Raw genomic sequence first — 21325 nt, 5'->3', positions numbered from 1 at the left:
CTAACCCATTAAAATGTAGGATATAAAAAAGAGAATGGCAAAACACGTGCATACAAATAAAGCGTTATCAACGTTTACGACAAACATTATACAGCATAACTTGTGTTGCACTCATAGCTGAATTACAACGTTCGTTCAAATAACGATAACGATAATGATAATTTTGGTCTCTTATCACGAAATAGGATAGCATTTTTTTTTCAGTTAAATATTCTTCTTAATCTTTATGTCAATGCAAACACCAGTAAAGCTGGTTTTGCACCAACCGAGATCGACAATTGATTTCTTATCTCACCAAATTTTGAAATGCTGCATCAAGTACTTTCACGACCAACTTGAATATTCCATGAACGATCCCAAATAGAATGCATTCTGTTTCCCTATTCCCTTTTTAGTATTTTAGTGTAGAATAAAGATAAACTACTCTGGACGAGCAAGTGCTTTCCTAATTATGTTTCTATCCCAAATGAACGTACATTTGTAGTTAGAAGGGTAATACACATAGAAAAGGTCAAACTAACAGACAATGAAGATAATATCTGAACGAGAGAGAGAGAGATGTGTCTTAAAATGTCACACAGAATGTGAACATTTTTTTTTTAACTTTGTTGGGTGGGGAGAGTTGAGTAGTCTTCCTAAAATTCAGCTGACTGCGTGTCCAACTCAAGCAAGAGCATTTCCGAACAAGTCCAACCAACCTCCCTGCATGGATCATCCTCCCTGCCTCCCTCTTTCCACCCGGAAAAGCTCTACCTCAGGTTGAGAGCGTATCGATCTGTGTGGAGGGTCCTGGGTGTGTCCTCAAACCCAACGCTAGTCTCCCCTATTTCTCCCCTGTCTCTATCCAGGCAGGCAGCTCTCTCTACGGCCACATCCTAGTTCTAGAGGAAGAGAAAGAGAGAAAAAGCTGAAGTCAGCGAAGAGATAGAATTTTCCCTCTTTCTCTCATTTCGACTCTACACTACATGCTTCTGCTGACTGGCTGACTCGCATGATGAAAGCCACTGTTCCCGGTTCCTTCCTATTGATTCCGTACAAGAAAGAAAGACAGAGAAAAAAAAGTAGTAGTTTCACCCCCCTGCGAGTGAATATATACTATTCATTTTCTCCATCTGACTTCATATTCTCGTTGTGAAGCAAATGTGCGTACCTGCATACATGTGTGTGTGTGTGCGACACGTGCAATTTGAATCCTACTACTCTCGAAAGAAGACTGGGAATTCCAGGAACAGCGATTGTCCATTAAAACTGGAGGAGTCAGGTCTGCAAATTAAAACAAAAGTGGTACCGTGCATAGTAGAAAGAGATGATTTATTTGAAGTAAAGGATGGTGGTGGTGAATTCTCTCTTATGTTTAAATCTCAACCCCCAAGCAATACGGTAGCTTAGCTTCACAGAAAACACATGCAACATTTCGTCAAATTTGGATTGCATTAATGACTTTTAAAAACGTAATAGTAGAATACGATATTTAAGTTGAGGGAAGGGAATTCACCCTTATATTTTTGATTAATTTCAATCTCAAGCAATAGGCCTAGTTGTGAAACATGAAACACAACACTCGAATACTTCAATTTAAAAAAAAAACTATCAAAGTTATGCAGATTAGTGCGCATTAAACATAAATCTATACATTTTTTTTTTTTTTTGGTTTTATATGTCTATACATAATTATGTCAAGCACACTTCAATCTTCGCAGTTAACAAAAAAAAAAAATTTTTAACATTCTTACTTGTTTTGGCTCCTCTTCTTGTTTATGGTTCTCCTTGTAGAAGAGATTTTTTGGTAGTTCCTGGATTGGTTTATGGTTGAGCTGAGCATCTCTTTCAGGACCTACAGCTTAAAGTGGGATTCTAACACATGTGCTTCCACTGAGGATCGAACCTAGATCTCCGTCGCCAGGTAGCTCCTGAAGGTTTAAGAGGGTATTAATGAGATTAATACAAAAATTTCCGGGATAAGTTCTTTCTGTTAAAACTGGTAATCGTCAACATGAAATAATGGTTGAGTAACTAAGTAGAATATGAGACGTTCCAATGCGGCTAACTATCTTCATTTTTTCCTCTCAAGAGGTAATAAAACCACCTCTCCAGAGGTTTCTAGTATAATGTCGGAGTTCAAATTGTCCGTCATTGATCAAGTTCATATGTTAAGTATTTTAATTCAGAGGTTTCCATTTTAGATACTGACAATATTTGAAAACAATATATTGCCAACAGAATGAAAAAAAAACTTACTGGTTTCTGAGTGCTACCGCAGTTTCCGTGAATGCTGTATTAAATTTACTATTTTAAATACCAAAAATCGGTTTTAATAAAGGTAATCAAGTACTATTTCTAGAAACTTCGCAAAAATGAGCTATAACTTTACGAATGTTAGCAAACTTGTGCCGGCTTTCAAAGAAATGCAGTGTAAATTATTTCACTGATATTGTATTTGAAAAATAACATGTTTGATAAACATTTCGAATCTATCTAACGTTAAGTCTGATCTTTTAAATATTTTTTTTACAAAACAGTCCATTCTAATCTCGTCCAGTTTATGGTCTTCCACACGTTCAACTAACATTTATCACTCTTTCTTCAATCATAGAATGACTATCTCCCCCATGTCTTTATTTCCAAATTTTTACCACTTGTTAAACATTGCTAGGTTGTGTTCACGTTTTATTTCTAGTTTACCTTTTTATTGGCTATTATATAGGGGGAAAGAATGATTTATGGAATAGCGTAATTTTTACAGTTCAAAGGCATTCCCTCTTCGTGCTCTTGTTCCCCTCCCCCTCTCTACAACAGAAGATATTCCTTCTATTATGTGTTACTCAAATCTGATATCACATCACACAAGATGTGATATGATGGGATGTGAAATGTAAACAAATTACGAAGAGCTGAGATTCAACATGCGAAAAAGAAATACCTTTGAACTGTAAAATATTCTGTTCTATGGTAGTACTACATATGTTAATACAGGGTTGTATATATCTCCAACTTCGTATAAACCTGTTATCGGTGTATTTTCTCCCTAATATTGTATACATAAATATTCTCGTATTCATATTGTTATGTGTATATGAGTATATCCAGGGGTATGTATAGAAATGTGGATTAACAAGAGCATATTAATATAGACCTCCAAAATCGAATGTACAAAAGAAAGAAAAAAGCAAGGAAACCAAAATAATACATCATCTTACATATACAGGGTGGACCATTTATATTGGTACGCTCTTGTAACTTCTAAACTAATGGACAGAAAACACTGAAATTTTTTACCATACGAATATCAGCAAAAGGTCATTGCTTGGCATACTCTCTGATATCGCAAGACTTACAGTGTTGCCAAACCAACATAAAGATGTATTTTTTTTTAAATGTCATTGCCTCAGGTTAGTACATATTTCAAATTTACATGTTAAATGAAACTTTACAATGCTATATTTATTATTCAGTGGTGCACCGATATTATGTACTCCAATAATGAACTCGACATTTTAAGGCTAATAATGTCATTGACAGAGGATATGGGACGTACGAACCACAAGGAATTCAAGGCCAATTACCTAAATTGTAAGAAAAAGAGTCATAAAGTTTGTAAGCTCCTTTTAAGTACATAGAAAAGTGAACAGTGTTTCTTACATTATAAAAGATATTAATGATATATGGACATGAATCTTTTTAGTACTGAAACTAGCTTCAAGTAGAGATCTTAAATGTGAAATTACCAACATTGGACTTGACCCATATATAACTTCGATAACATTCCAGCAGCAGTAAGGTTTATGATTTACATCTCAAAGAGTCACAAAGTTCTTTAAAATTCAGAAGAAGAATTTCCTAGTAAGATTGTGATTCACTATAAAAGGGCGTTAACTTCATAATACGCTTTAAAAATTTCAACTTGTTTTTCTTCAGACTTTAGTCTATAATGTTTCATGTCTATTTCAAGTTATAAAGGTCTTATGTTTCAGAATTATACCCCCCCCCAAAAAAAAGCTCGGTAACTTCGTTCTTATGAGACAAAGCTTAACTTTTAAGGGTAGCTACTTTCAGTATCGAGTATTTACTCCAGTACGGGGAGAAAATGTTTATTATTATTATTATTATTATTATTATTATTATTATTATTATTATTATTATTATTATTATTATTATTAATATTATTATTATTATTATTATTAGTAGTAGTAGTAGTAGTAGTAGTAGTAGTAGTAGTAGTAGTAGTAGTAGTAGTAGTAGTAGTAGTAGTAGTAGTAGTAGTAGTAGTGGTAGTAGTAGTATTGTCATTAAAGAAAACGTGGCTTCCATCCTGTCAATCCTTCTAAACATTACTATTCTAATACTGGATGTGTTCTTAAATATTTATTGGTACAGTAACAACCAGTTTGGATTTAATTTGTGTTGATATGCCTATTCAGAGAGTGTATATTCCTATTCCAAAAATGCAAGCAAATTTCTATTCAATATACAAACAAATGCAATACTGAAATTAATATGAGACAGTAAACTGATTGTCAATAATCGTAGAAGATTATAAATAAAAATCTTTATCGGGTATTGAGAAATTGTCATTGATTCAACTTTGATTTTTAATACTACAAGGTTGATTGATGTTCAGTGTCGGTCTCTGAGAGAAGTTATCTCGGTAAACATTTAAATGTTATTGCTATAAGCTGAGGGAAGAAAGTTTCAGAAAGGTGTGTACATGAATTAATACATCAGGTAATGTCTCTTCCAGGGCTGGATTAACCCATCTATAAGCCCGGGGTTAGAAAAAATATGTGGGACCTACTGACTTCGCCTAATACATTTCTGTGAAAGTAGTCCAGTAGGAAACTTAAGGGAATATGTTTCATATCTTTGGTCATATTTTATTTTATGTTGATGATTATATCTTCATGATTCTTTTTTAGATAGCCAGTTCAGATTTTGATCAGAGTGGGGGCCCCTATCCACCTGGAGGCCCGGAGCTATAGCCCCCTATGCCCCCTTAATCCGGGCCTGGTCTCTTTCCTTGATTTGTAGCAACAAAATTTATTTTTTTTTTATTAATGAGACTTCCGTCAGACCCGCCACTGTTGGTGCAGAAGATACTGCTTTCCAAGACGATTCTTCTTTATAATATTTTGTTTCAGTACTGTAAGTTAAGTATACCCTTGTATATCGAAAAACCTCTACGAATTTTCGTTTCTAACGACTATCTTACGCGCCTAATCTTACACGTCCATCCTAAACACTCAATCAATTAATTCTGAAACATACTCTGAATAAAAAATAATTCTATATTGCTCTTTAAAAGAAGGAACCAGTTTAAGTAATGAAAAGAGACATGGAAAGACGATACAATTTCTGTTGGGAATGATGATGTAAAGCTAGAACTGTCTCGGCTAAATCAGGACGTCTGGAAGCTATAAGCAGAAGGCATGCTTATAGCTTCCAGACGTCCTGATTTAGCCGAGACAGTTCTATCTTTACAACATCTGTCCCAACAGAAATTGTTCAGTACTCCAAATGCCCCGATTTCCCTCCAAAATAGAAGTTAATATCATTCTGCGATATTTAAATAAAGTCCCGCCTTTATTAGTTATCGATGCTCAACTCATAATAATAATAATAATAATAATAATAATAATAATAATAATAATAATAATAATAATAATAATAATAATAATAATAATAATAATAATAATGATCTACTCTCCGTCACTCGCTTCTTGGTGAGTGTTGACCTCGGCAGTTGACCGCGGCAGTAATGCTGAAATGAAATCTTTACGTTTTACATTCCACAGTTATGCCGACTAGGATAAAGCGGACGGTGATGATGAGAAATGAATAAAATGGTGGAATGAAGAAAGTGGGAGGAAACGGAAGAACTTCGAGAAACCCTACGCACTCTGTGTTTGTCCGCCGAAAATAATATTGCCACAGACTTGTTCACTTGGCACGATCTAGGACCGAACTAAGGACCCCATACACCAGAGGTGAACGCTCTACCACTGAAGCACCGTGCCCTCTTAAGTAATTCTGGTATTTCAGCACTACAAATACATTAAATTTTCATAAGGTGAATCAGTTTTTATGTCTAGAAATATGGTAGTCCTAACTAAGGGTTGTAATGTATTACGTTTAGTGAATTCCAGACACTAGTACTTTTTGTGACAATATTATTTGAGTTATTAGTAACTTCTATAGTTAATCCCATAAAACGAATGTGTTAGAAGTTATGGTATGATGAACCATCATTACAAACGGTGGGTTCGATTCCCGGCGGGAGCTCAAGTGCTTCGGATTCCACGTTAATCAGTAGGTCCACGTCTCATACAGCCCCCCTGAACTCAACAACAATTCTCTGATATCATAATGCCGATATCCTCCAAATTTCCTATATATCACGGGTGTTACATTCGTACTAAAGTACCTACATTGAAACTCGTAATTTGTTTTTACACCATGATTTATAGTACTTCTTTATTGATTATTTTTAATGTTATATTGATAAAACATACTAACGCAAACAACACCTAAAATTAATGCTTTATTATTTATTATATCCCCGAATTTCTAAGATTTCTTTTTTTAAAAAAAAATACAAATTAAACATTGTTACGTTTGTTTCGCATTAACAAAATTCTAATGTAACAAACAACTGACAACAATTCCTTCATTAATTTAACGTATTTCTATAGTTATTCAGTGCCTATATACAACAACATGTGATTCTTTCGACATTTTAAAAAATTATAGTGTCCAAATCGCCTAGTTGACGCGAGATACTCTACTCAAAATTATCTCGGACTTTTATTTAACTATTTATTTATCTGATTACTTGCGGTGGATCCATATGACTCTACATTGAACAGCTGCTTTCAATCGGCGAGATGCAGATTCGTGATGCAGGTAAAAAATAATTTCAATAAATATTAAGCATAAAGTAAACTAATTCATATTTAACGTATAAACATAAATTTAAATTTAATGATATAATAAAGTATTATTTTTTCCATTAATGATAGTTAATGTTATGCATTTTTGATGAAGAGTGGGAGAGTTCTAATAGCGTTAAATCTACAAAGTTGTAACCAAACATCAAACGAGATATCTTATATCAAATTCCCAGGATATCTAGCATATCTAATAATATCTTGTTAGAGACAGATATGATAAATGAGACGTGTATTTGCATGAAAAAGTGTATGAAAAGAAATTTGTAGTTTTACGCAGTAGCGTAGCCAGGATGTGTGTTTGGGGGGGGCAAGTGCTGTTATAGGTACATATAGAAACATTACAAACAAATATATATATATATATATATATATATATATATATATATATATATATATATATATATATATATATATATATATATATAAATGTAAAAATATATAAAAATTACAAACGTCAAAGTACCAAAGTACATTGTTGGACCTCTTTGGGGGGCCCGGTCCCTCTGGGCCTCCCTTCCCTACGCCACTGGTTTTACGTCCCATAATTATGCTCTTTAGGATAAAGAGTGTGGATAATTAAGGAAGTGGATGGTTATTGGAAAAACTGATGGAATGAAACTGGGGCACAAACAGGAGAACATCGAGAGAAAAAAAAAAACACGAACACGATATTGTCTACCACAATCTCATATGGGCTGGAATCGAACAGACTCTTTCACCAGAGGAAACACGGTACCACTAAGCTACCGTGCGCTCCTGAAAAAATTGATAATGCATAACGTTTCAGTTGGGAACACTTCAGGAAAGGGACCTTCGGATAGGTTAAGATGATTGGACGATTTTTTTTAAAAAAAATGGAGGTGGTTAAAAACAAATCTGTCTAGATTGATATTTTATAGAGCACGGATCAAGAACAGATTTATACATATACAATATTATACGAAAAACAGCTTGTCGACCCTACAAAAAAACATCCGTTAAGGATCTGGGCTGATGAAATTTCCATATTACTAAACTAGTTAATACAAGTTATTTAAAGGTATGCTCATTTACTTGAAAAAGCTGTCCGATGTTTATTTTGGAACAAATATGCTAATCAGAAAAATATAATCTTTTCTGAAAAATATTATATCACATACAAGAAGATATTGGATTACAAATTATATCTAGAGAACAAAATTGAACGCTTAACGTTCCTAATTCGCCAACGAATTCTTTATATGGAATCTGCTGCCGGTCTTTCTAGGAAGATTTCCAATATTTCCCCTTTATCTCACAAGAATTCCAGATAGGATTCTGGTCCTTTTGCAGATAGGATTTAACAAATTTCCTATCGGAATGTCCTTCTCACTTAACATCCCTCGTTTCTCATGAAGAAATGATCCTATTTTATTTTCGCATATTCATCAAAACGAAAGGAAGTTCATATTCATCTCCCAACCACATGATGTCTGATAACGAGTATGAGTTTTTAATCTGAAGAGTCCCGTTCTGCAAGATATTCTCCATTTTGCGATGCAGTAACAAAGACTTAGGTCCAGGGTGGAAAATTCGTCCTTATTTTTTTAGTCACCTTTACAATTCGCTCACTTCTTGTGCGAGATGTAGTTCAATCTCAGACAATATAAGTTGTGGATAACATCATTTCCATGACTTTTCTCGGAGTTCTCCCGCTTCCTTTCACATTCTCATCCATTAAGTCATTTCATAATCAGTAATTTTTATTAGACTTTCAAACTATGTTATATACATAGTGTCGGAAGTCTTATAAAATGGCAAAGTCTTTCCATCGATAGATATCAGAGCAAAAATAGTAAGAGATACGAGGAGCATTTTTTCGATCGATTCTGCATCACAAGAAAAGGTTCCATATTGTTCGTTAACCCTCTATTCAGTGGTTAAAATTTACTATTACTTCCGGTTTCGATACTAATTTATACAAACAAAAAAAAACGGTAAAAGATATCGAGAAGCAGATTTTTTTTGCAATCGATTCAGTGCCCTACGAATAGGTTCTATCTCCTTTTCTTAACCCTCTATTCAAACTGAAAGTGTGGTGCCGCGGTGGCTCAGTGGTAGAGCGCTCACATCTGGTGCATGGGGTCCCGGGTTCAAACCCTGCTTCCGCCAAGTGAACTTTGTGGTGGACAAACACCGTGTGCGTGTGTTTCCTCGAGGTTCTCCCGTTTCCTCCCACTTTCTTCATTCCACCATTTCATTCATTTCTCATCATTACCGTCTCCTTTAGCCTAGCCGGCATAACCGTGGGACGTAAAACTCAAAGATTTCATTTCATTTTTTCAAACCAAAAATTGAAATCAATCGTTTCCGGCTTCAACATTGATGGCCATAGAACGGAAACGGTAACAAATAGCGACAAGGATTTTTTTTTAATAATCGTTTCCGTGTCACAAGACAACCGAACACCACCACCACGGAACACAAGGCCCTATCAAATTCTGTGATGTATCAAATCCTTTCAAACGATGTGGTTGAAATTTACTAGTGCTTACTGTTTCAATACTTATTTCTATAGAACGGAAACGGTAGGAAATTTCGAAAAGCGTTTTCTTTATTTTATATATATATAAATTCAGTGTTCGAAGAATGAGTTTTGTCTTGACATTTATCTATCTGTTCAAACCGGAAATGTTGAAAATCGGCAATGTTTCGGTTATAATACTGATTAGATAATAGATAAAATGAAAATAGATAGCGCAGCAAGCAAATTTTTGATATGGATTCAGTGTCACAAGAATATAGTACACTTCTGATTTTATCCCTTTATTGCAACAACAAGTGCTACACATTAATTAGTAGTTCCGGTTTCAATGTTAAGCTCTATAGAGCCAAAATAGTAAGGGATAGCGAGTAATGGCTTTTTTTATATATGGATTCAGCATCCAAGGAAGAGGTTCTATCTTGATCTTATTCCTCTATTGCAACCAGTAGTTAATAATATAATTACTAATTCAAGTTTGTGTATTGAATTCGCATAGTTTGGAAGTCTATCGTAGTTTTACACTGCGAATCGAAACTCAATTGTTAGCCATTCGTCTCCCTTAGCCTAAACGGGCATAATAATGGGACCTAAAACCATAGATTGAATTTCTTTTCTCATTTTCTCTTCTACGGTTTACTGAGAATTCGAAAAAAGTATTTAAATTTTATTAAGAAAATAAATAGTCTAATGGTTGTTACTGAATGTCCAGTACAAAACTTACAAATACAGTGGCAAAAAAAAAAAACCCACGATAAAAACTGCATAAATACCTAGGTGAATGTTGTTTACATCGGCAAATTCTATTACGCCTATACCGTGCGACAACCAGTACGTTTTATCAATTTACGGAATAAATTTAGAGTAACGGTGTGGTGAAACTCATCGTTTTCTCTATCGAATTTCCCCTATTACAAACGTAGTAAATAAGGAGAAGAAAAAGAAGAAGAAAAGTATGGCGAGAAAGGAAATGTAGATCGAATAGGGTGAGAAAGGATCGAGAGAAAGAGACAAGTTTTCACATCCAAAATGAACTTTTCTTCTGGAAGGACTTGTCCGAACTTGTCCGTTGTGATTGCCAAGTGAGCGTTGCTCCAGCTTCTTTTCCTTCGTCGTATTTTCTGTGTATTTGTGGATTGTAAGGTCTTCTTCCTTGGGAAGGAAGAAAAAGACAGAATTTAGGAAAACCACAAGCGCTTTCCTTGTAGTTGAAAGGAAAAAGGAAAAGAGGGATATGTGTATATATATATACAGACACACACCATTTGGAACAAGTCCAGGTCACAGGAATTTTCATTTGACAATTTCGTAGTAAAGAACCTAAGACAGTTTTCCCTACAAATTGAGAGTCTTGAATGACGTTCCTGAATTTTTTTGTAACATATTATTAAGAATGAAGAACAGAGCTTGAAACAAACAAAAAAGTAGAAAGAGAGAGAGAGAGAGAGAAGAAGAAGAAGAAGAAGAAGAAGAAGAAGGGAGAAAAGTAATTTCTTGTCTTCAGGGAAACTAAAAAAGCTTTTCAACGTAAAAATTTTCTCTTTAAAAAAAATGCTTTGTCGCCAGTCTCACTTCTGTCACCAAATCATGCCTTTTTTTTTTTATGTTTCTCTCTGGATGATAAATGATGCTTATCTTGGTCTTTTATATCTGGAATAAAAAGAATTCTCATCTGTATATAGATAAACCTACCTTAAATGAATATAACTAAAACTGTCTTCGGGAAGCCACAGTGGCTCTAGTGCGTGAGGTTGCTGGTTCGATCACAGTTCCCGTGAAGTGACCCTTGTGTGTGGGATTTCTCAGGGTCCTCTCGTTTCTACCAACTTTCTTCATTCTGCCACCTTGTTCATTATTATTATTATTCCGTCTCTCTTAGTTACAGAGTATAATCGTGGGATGTTGAACTAAATAATAATAATAATAATAATATCTTAGTAATGGCAATGAAAATGTTCCGCGTTTAATTTCATACTCCAGTAGCTAAACGGTCTATATACCTATATTATAGGAACGACTGGTGTTATTTGTAAAAAATAAATAAATATATAAATAAATAAAATAAATACAATAAAGAATACAAAATTAATATGAAAAACTAGCTCGTGCCTTGAACATAGATTCGTAAAAAATGCAAGAAATATAGTCAACTATCTCAATAATAATAAAAAAAAAAAACTCAAATTTTCGTCTTCGCAGAAGCAGAAGCAGACAACTGGATTCTACCCTTAGCCGATTGAATCTTAATCGAGATTTATTACCCACTCTCTAAAGTCTTGCTTCTATTATCCTCCACTGTGCCCTTTTCAGCCCACCAAAGGGTCTCTTTCTCATGGACTTCTCAAGTGAAACTTTATGAATAGCACTTGTTCTTTTTAGTTTACCGAGGTATCATAAAAACTTTCTACTTGGGAAAGAAGCAAATTTTCTCTCTCTGGTTCAGACGTGGAATTGGATCTCAGAAAATGTCTCTTCAAGAGCCTGACTGTTATGTAGCCCACATAACTCCAAAGAAAAAGAGTTGCATATTTCAGTAAAAATATACTATGCCAGCCAGGAAACATTCTCAACTTCTATTTGCCCATGCATAATAGTTATTTTCGCTGTCGTCTGGCAATTTTAGATATTCATAATAAATTTTTACTATAAAACAGATACCGTAAAAAATAAAACGTATAAAATGTGTTGCTAAGTTTATTTATTTATTTATTTGTCGTAAATAGAGAACTTTCGAACCTGAGACGGATAAAACTTTTTCATTGTATTGTATAAATTGCGTGATAACGTTTTTCATGCGGATGCAAATGTTTAGCGTGCTTGTCTTTGATGCACATGGTCGAAAATTCGATTACCTGTGATGGCACAAAGGTGATGTACCAATATTATCATCTCCTTTACAGTTTTTTTTTAATAAAAAGGCTGGAATTAATTACTACATTAGTGTATATTATCACTTAGTAAATCTGAAGTGGTCATGGATCGCATAATTCAGCAAATTTAAACAAATTATAATTTTGCTAGTTTGCGAAGAATAAACCTCTCTTCACTAGTGTAGATACTAAAACGCGCGCCTTTAGAGCACAGAATTACGAATAAGATTCCCAATGGGAGAGCATATTGAATGGATTACGGTAGTTTTGATTACATCTCAAACTATATATCCACATCTCATATAGCCTTGGGTGCTAAACTTTAAGAAACAAACAAAAATGATCTTATAATTTGTCTCACACAAAATTAAGTTTAGTAAAATATTAAAAGTTTGGAAGGTGTTTATTGTTGAACAATTCATCTCAAGGTGCATGGCATCATAATGAAATGTCCCTCGGAATAGAATATTCGAATCTCTATAATTCAAAAAAAAAAGTTTTGATATGGCATTAGTGTACCAAGCAATTGTTGTTTCCTGAAAGCACATCAGCTAATGATTTCCTTTGTAATCAAGTAATTAATTGGTCGTAAATTCTATCATCAACCGTATTATGTATCCTTGGTATTGCCTAGTCTTCTCGTAGGATTGAGTGTTTCCGGTGATAGATTCTTGCGTTGAAATTATAACAGAATGGAATATCAAGTGTTAAATTAAAGTCTTACGAGGTTTCGCTTGCGTTTTTTTTTTTTTTTTTTCGAAACCGTCTTTATTGGTTCTTCAATTCCTGATACAAACACTTTGTCTCGAATCAAAACTTAGTAGTAGTTCAAATCGCCTACTAAGTAGTAAGTTTTGGCCGCGGTGGTTCAGTGGTAGAGAGCTCACTTTTGGTGCGTGGGATTCTTGATTCGATCCCCGCTTCCGCTAACCGGACTTCGTGGTGGACAAGCATGGGTTATCTTTCGGTTCTCCTACTTCCTACTTTGAGTCTCTCCTACTTGAACCATTATCATTCATCTCTTAATAAGATTCCCTTAGCCTCAGTGTATAATCGCGAGACGTTTAACTAGAGATTTTAAACACGTCCCTTGGACGTCCAAAAGACGTCAGGCCCGGTATAACGGGATCATCGCTTTTGCCATACATGATTCCTGAATAACATTTGAGAGATCTGAACTCATTTTGATGCGTTGAACCTTTATCATCCATCTCCCTAACACCTTCCCTTAACCTCGACGTATAATCAGAAATGTCTAATTAAAAGGAATCAAGCAATAGGTCATTTTCACATACTAGAGACAGGTCCCTTGGACTTCAAAAGACGTCAGACCCGGTATATCGGGATGTCCGCTTTTGTCCTACATGATTCCTGAAGACCATTTCTGGGATAATAACAGAAGACTTTAGAACATCCAAACATTGTCCCTGATAGGGACATCTCATTGCAATCCAAAAGAAATTCTGTGGATATTCCCATTATCTTTTAAAGTTTCCAACTGCAAGCCTGAATGTCCCCGGACAAGTATGGGACCTGTGAGAAGTCGAAAACACTTCCCGTGAACACATGCTATAAGGATGCCTAAAGTATGGAATTGTGATACGTATCATGAAACTCAAACATTAAAATTAAATTTTAAAAAAGTTACATTAGAACATAAAACACATCAAATATTTGACACAACAATATACATCAACCTTTCACTTTTGATCTCAAGAATACGTCTAATCAATATAAAACCGAAGAAATACCGCATGCAAAAATTGCATTTCAGTGAAATTTGTCATGCATAATCAATCAAATGGATCAGTATTTTGGTGTAATTTTAATCGTTATAAGTAAGAAGCATATTTAGGTCATATGTCTAGTAAGAGATTTTGGTTGCAGATTGGTGTATCATCGAAACAGTTATTCTATAGATACTGACTACCAGTTCCGATGACAATGTTTTTTTAATTCTTTGTTACATTTTTTTTTCTGAAGAACATATTACAAATTTTGTTCAATGAGAGCATCGTAGTTCAGTGGTAGAGTGCTGGCACAAGAGGTTTCTTGTTGAATCTCAAGCCGTGTGAGTTCGTAGTGGACAATATATTGTGCCATAGGTTTTCTCGAGATTCTCCCGTTTCCTCTCACACTCTTATTCTACAAATTATTCTATAATAACTCATCATCATTAATCATCGGTTTCATTTAACCTGAAAGATATGACCATAGGATGTAAAACTATATGTTTCATTTCATTTTCAAATTCTTGCCAATGATTCGTAAGCTTGTCAGACGCAATAAAATCAATGTCTCGATATTCAATAAAGAGAGAATTTAAGGAAATTCTTAATAATTAAGGATCAAAGGAGACAGCTTGAATATTTACTTTCCATCGTTATGTTCTCTTCATTTATTGTCTTTATTTTGACTTTCAAAATACAACTTATTAATCTGTCTTCTGTAGTGAGGGAAAAGCATAAGTGCCCTCGTAGCATGAGCAACTTAAAGGCTGAAAAACTTCAACCAAAGAAAAGAAATATAATACACTTGCTAACTTTTTGTAAACCTTATATATTCGCATTATACGCAATATATATAAAATGCTTGCATACAATACTCTGGATAAATTATGTTTTCCATAGTTTGAATGTTGTTCCATCTTCTCTTCTCTGTACAGCACACACTAAAAATGTTCTGTATTTGTTCTGCACACACAAAGCAGACGTGGAACAGCCATAAATAGTGGTGTTAGCACCCGCTGCTATCAGAAGACCAAGGAATATTCTGCAAGCGCAGGAAGCTCGGGTACGCGAGAAACATTTCTGTGATAAACACCTCATTTCCATAGACACCGTTTCCGCTGCGGTACCATTACATCCTATTCTTCCTCTTCTTTTGTGGTAATACATGAAAAAGGGAGAGGAATCGAGCAAAAAATAACCGATTTTTAAAACCTAGTCACATTAACTGAACAATGCGTGTTTTACTATTAATGGGTTTTCAGGGGTTTACATCCCATTGTGATGAAGTCGATTATTGTAATAGGATTTCAAGACTATAAAGAACATGAGGTTTATATATGTATACAGTATCGCCAGTAGATAGAGATATAGCTCTTGATATGCTTAGAATCATAAATGGAGAGCCATCTCAACGTTGCACCACAACGACAAAGAGAGGGAGTTGGTTGTAGAAGCTCAGTATAACGGTCTATTGCTATAACTAATTAAATCTATAGTTTAGAAAATTCACAATTTTAGCGTCACAAAAACAAAATTTTAATTCAATCCAAACTTATTAAAATTGTTATAGTATTATCGTGTACTTTTTAAAGATTCACTTATATGTGCTTACCTCATTATTTTCTTTACCTGCCTAAAAGCATTTTCCGAAAGTTTTCCAATCGTAAATCCAGTCATTCTGCCAGTGTTTCCTATGAGATCGATGTGTCTCTCCTGTCTTAGATTAGTTTTGCTCCAAGAATGCAGGTTTTGCCTCAATCGTTAATTGAGTGGATTTTCTTGCTAATAGTTTTCGAAAATTAGGGTGCAATTAAATTCTTCACTGCAACATCTTTCTTTCCTATAAAGTAAGATAAGCCAAATGCAAAAAGACATCTTCCTGAGGGAGGAAAGGTTCATCCCACTGATTCCGGTACCTCAGCCGTAATCTGAGGTAGGCAGAGCCAGTAAATAGAGCCCCTACCCGGTCTTCAGAGAGCTCCCATATTTGGGGTGGCACTGCTGAGTTATGGTCACACCGTAGGATGCAGTACTCTGGTACCAAAGAAGAATGTAAGCTTACCTTAATGCACTTGTGCCGACATTAGATGCACCGGTAGACTCCTATTCCCTAGGGGAGTTTCCTCTACTTGTAGTTATAACTGGTAGATGGGTTTCGGCTCATCGCAGTAATAGGCGCACTTAATTACCCCTTCGTTGCAAGTGCTTTATGGCAGAGTCTTGAAAACTCAAACGGAGTATATCACAACCAGATTCTAGCATTCTTATCCTGTACTCTTTCCTACTATTACAAAACTTTCAACTGCAATTACTTATTGCAGTGAGTAAGCAATAAAACACAAATTAATCACGTAAAACTTTTTAATAACCACAGAAAAATTACAGTAACTATTAAGAAGAAGAAAAACTTATTTGATAGTTCTCTAAACAAAGAGTTACGAAACAGATTCATCGAATGTCTCCTCTGGAGTGTTATATTATACGGAACAGGAATATGTACGTTACGAAGAAGTGATAAACCTGAGTTACTTGCGTAAGAGATCTTCCTTCTGTTTTCAAAAAAAAAAAAAAAAAAAAAAATGAAAGCTCATGTATGAAAACCAGTTCCACTATCCAGTGAAGTGGAATTATCTAATATACAGAGATACAAATATTCAGAATTCCAACCTCAGAATGCGCGCTTATAGAACCATCTTTGTAATATAGATTGTTAGCAAAATAATGGAAATAACTAAAGAAAATGCAACTTATCGTATGAGAACGTGTGTAACCACCGTCAACTCTGATTTTTCATCAAATGGAAGCCTATAAGTCATAAATATTTGCAGAAGAAATTTATATCATTCCTCATGCAGTACACCACTCAGTTGTTACATTTATTACAAACATAGAGAAGCCTTTGAAACATGGGTGTGAGAAAGTTGGCGAAGAATACAGAAAAGTATCTGGTAGAGACCGAAAACCAAATAATAATAATAATAATAATAATAATAATAATAATAATAATAATAATAATAATAATAATAATAATAATAATAATAATAATAATAATAATAATAATAATAATAATATAATAATAATAATAATAATAATAATAATAATAATAATAATAATAATAATAATAATAATAATAATAATAATAATAATAATAAGGAAATGCGAAAAATAGAGTGTAGAAAAGACAAGACTATGATCAAATAATTAATAAAGGCTTAATTGTCAATATTCCCCTATATACATTGTTAGTTGATTTAGAATGTCAATATCTCTGAACGTAATTTTTTAACCAAATTTGCTAAGTCACTAATATTCTTATGAAGTAAAAATTTCAGTTAAAAGATATCGGCACCTTCACATCAATCAAACCTTTATCTTATTTACGTAGTGTTATTTTTGATGAACGTAAAACAGGACAATAGAAACAACATTTTAATAAACAGTGTTAAGGTGCCTCCTATGTCAAGACAATGAGGTTTCAGGTTTCTCACTTCATAACTGACTGTTGATGACAATGACGTATAAGCTTGTTAATTTCTAATCTGTTCAAGACATTAATGATTTTAGGATCAAGTATAATATTAAATTCAGATCAAAATTAAGTACAACTAAGTATACAAAGCATCTAAATTTTCGAACTTATTATCTCAGTTTACTGATGTCACTAATTACAAATTGATGGTTGGAACTTCTACAAAATTTTTCACATGTGCTTGAAATAACATCAAATATATGGCCATTCTGTAATTTAGTCTTGATCCCAAGAGCAAACTTCAACATTTGAGGCCATTTAAGTTCCTTCCAAAAGGTCGTTCAGTCATGGAAAATGCATACTGGAACACAATTAGTATTAATGCCGAACGAGTGTTTGAATGCAACCCTCAACTTATCAAATGTCTGGCTAACAACGTATCTTGACACACACATTCTACCAGGGGGAAATAACTGGAGTACTAACGAGCAAGGATCCCATTTCCAATGTAACGAGTCATTAGCCACCGTACTAGATACAGTGGTGCGCTCAGTTTAAGTACTCATGTTCATGAAAACTACAAAAAGAAACTCTACACATCACAGTCTAATTTCTAATTCTCCAGTGAGTAATTGAATTCAACTTAGACCAATATACTTCTCAGCTAGCACAGAACAAAGTTTTTTTTTTTTTTTTTGTGAAGTTTTAGAAGATGACGTCTCTGTCTTAATCTGGGCAATTAGAGATCAAATTCTACTCTATCTAGCAACGTGAAGTGTGTTTCCTCAATCACAAACACAAATACACACAAATAAGTCAATCACAATGATAATGGTAGCTTTTTTCCTATTAGTACAATGGTCTCACCTAGATACTTATTTCTCAGGTTTACCATAAATTTAAAAAAAAATAGATTTACAAATTAAATTATATAAGACAACGTTAAGCTATTTTCTAATTACTTATATTTCATCAATATTGTTTGGAAAGTAAGTGAACACAAAAGAAAACTGAAAATTCTTTCGTTTACAAAGTTCTATTGTATCTTCTGCTGATATAAAATTGTAAATAAATAAATAAAAGCAGACGAACCGATTCTGTGTAGCATAAATATATACAAGTGGTATTTGCAACATCAGAAATTCCTACAGTAATGACACTTGGGTAATTGAAAAATATGCCGTTTTGTTTGCCAACTCAAATAGTTTATTCAGAACAGAAACAAATGCAGTGCTATCGGAATCCACTATACTGTGACAAATCATGTTAAAGTGCGTTTCCGTATGTGCACTATTCACAATACAACACAACATAACACACATCCAGGTGATAATCAATTTCATATCAGACTCTATCGACCATGTCTAGCGTAACAATAGCAATTCCCTCGTTGATTATTGCTTTGAAGTGGCTCACTATTGAACATAGTGCAAAATATCTTTGATCGAATCCTCAACAAAAAATCCAATGTTATGAGATCGAAGCTTCTTGGGGGCTAAGGAATGGGCTCTTGACGTCAGATCCACTGATCCCTAAAACGAACAAAAAAAGATTCATGTAGGTAACATATGCAGTACATTTGTACGTGTCTTCTTGCAGTATAACAGAACATTATTTCCCTTGCGTGTTTTGAGGGATAGAATCTGGATCATTATATTTACAATTATGTCTGTACAGTCTATTTTGTTGTGCAAAAGTCTGTGTAAGACAAGGAGGTCGTTCAACGTCCGTCTTTGTCCAAGTGTCTGAAGTGTAAAGTTACCAAGTAAATTATTATACGGTTCATATTTTCAGTACAATCCTGTCCTTCTTTATGTGAGAAAATGTAAGAATATGCTTTGTATCTGCTCTATTTTTGATTACATGTTTTTACAGAAATGTTCCAAATAAGTGAGACATATTCAAGTTTGGATCTTACGTAAGAAAGGTAAAGCGTTTTCAAAAAGTTATCATTCGTAAATTCTTTGGTTGTTCTGATAAGAAACTCAAGGTGATACTTTGCATCCTTGGTTATAGTCTTCACATAATGCGAAAGTTTTTTTTTTTCTTTTGGTCAAATATCAGACCTAGATTTTAAATTGAATCGAATTTTTTCAAACTTCCATTGATTGAGTAATTGAAGTCATTTTTTTTTTCATGTCTACTGTATGTCATGGGTTTACAAGTAACGACAGTATGTCATGGTTTTTTAGATGAAGGTTTGTTCGGCGAACGCACTTTAACGTATGTTTCGTCACCGTATAATGGATTCTGGATCACTGCATTTGTTTTTGCATTGAATATACTACTTGAGTTGCCAATCAGAACGATGCCATTCGACTAGCCATGTTCCGTCACTTCTGCACAGCAGCCCCACAAAACTCCATCATTCTTTCTCGAATACCCTGTATATCATCTTATCAATGTTCTTTACAATAGTGTCAATATTATATTAATTTAATTTTCCATTCCAAGATACAGTGGCGGAAAATAAGATACTTGCACAAACATATGACATTTTAAAAAAATACATTTTTTATTAATTTTGTTTACAATATCTGCAAAAATTACATAAATTTCGTCAGAGGATTCTAGAAACAAAAATAAAACAAATAAACAAAAGAATCAATAATCCAATAATTGGATATTGCTGTTTTAATCTAGTAGTTTCCATTTTAAAATTGTTTATCGATTCTAGAACGTGTGACATGTGTTTAGGTTAAGAAAGTAAAGATTTTCTTCTTAATTTTCTTATTTCATTTTAAATATTGTACTTTATTGGGGTATTAGAATGAACATTCTTCCCTGTTCTAACGTGTTTTCATCGCAGTTTCTCGTACGTTCTCATATGGTTGATATTTTTTTCTATATTTTGGAAATGAGTTCTACAGAATATCATATTAAACATTTACAAGAAAATTACGGGCATTTCAATGAATGCAAGGAACTGAATTATGTAAGTATAACGGAATCAAATATATCGATTCTCACTGATTATTATCGTTTATTAAGCTCACATACAATAGTATGTACTGGCATAGCTTCTTTAAAAAGAGACAAAACTTACTATTTAAAAATGTATTTTCCTTGCTCTGAAAAAAAAAAGTGAATACTTCATTATGTAACTTGCGTTATATTATATAATACATGATTTAATTATTATTTTTCCTTTTCTTTCTAGGTAAGTGAATGCTGTGTTCTATATGATCCCGTGATATTATCAGCGACTAGTTGGTAAGCTATGTTGTGCTTTTAATTAACGTGATATCAGTTTTTATCTACATTTAATTGGTCCTTATAAGTAAGATTTCCTTAAGTGATAAAATTAAATATGAATTTTTTTCTTTTAAAATTGTCTCAAATTTACATTGCTATTTTTTAAAATTAAAATTATCGTAAAGATGTCAAGAAAATGTCTGAAATCTGAGCTAAATTAATAGAAATTTATATTTTTACTAGTTTATTTGACTAACACTTCAGCTTTACAAAGTAGTTCCCAAACTTTTGTATCTTTTGTACTCCTTGTTAAATCTTTTTCAAAGATTGTACCTTCTGAAAATATTCTTATTTAACAATTACTCTCTTACATGTAAAAACTCTAAATTAAATTTTAGAAAATGTTTGGCGTATTCACTATAATTCTTTACCAAGACTAATGGGGAAGGTTCTAATGCATTTCCCGAACTCCCTCATTCTTCATTAGAAATTCATTAGAACTCCCTCATTCTCCATTAGAAATTCATCAGAACTCCCTCATTCTCCATTAGAAATTCATCAGAACTCCCCCATTCTCCATTAGAAATTCATCAGAACTCCCTCATTCTCCATTAGAA

The 21325-nt window shown here is 33.7% G+C and overlaps 1 protein-coding gene across 3 annotated transcripts in view; it reads left to right on the top strand.

Moving 5' to 3' along the window:
• LOC145668402 (cytochrome c oxidase associated subunit FA4L3-like) overlaps positions 1 to 21325 on the top strand; it is a 326595-nt gene that overhangs the window by 76348 nt on the left and 228922 nt on the right. Inside the window, exon 1 of one of the 3 annotated variants that reach the window (XM_081736200.1) lies at positions 6665 to 6897. The exons of the other annotated variants lie outside the window; for them this stretch is intronic. The gene's annotated coding sequence lies outside the window, so the exon portion shown is untranslated. Of the gene's footprint in view, positions 1 to 6664; positions 6898 to 21325 lie in introns of those variants that run through there. 3 annotated transcript variants of the gene reach the window in all.

Source organism: Thermobia domestica, chromosome 13 (assembly GCF_964235325.1).
Source record: "Thermobia domestica chromosome 13, izTheDome1.hap1.1, whole genome shotgun sequence".
Taxonomy (NCBI): domain Eukaryota; kingdom Metazoa; phylum Arthropoda; class Insecta; order Zygentoma; family Lepismatidae; genus Thermobia; species Thermobia domestica.
Note: the sequence above shows the minus strand (reverse complement) of the source record. Positions and strands in the feature narration are given on the sequence as shown.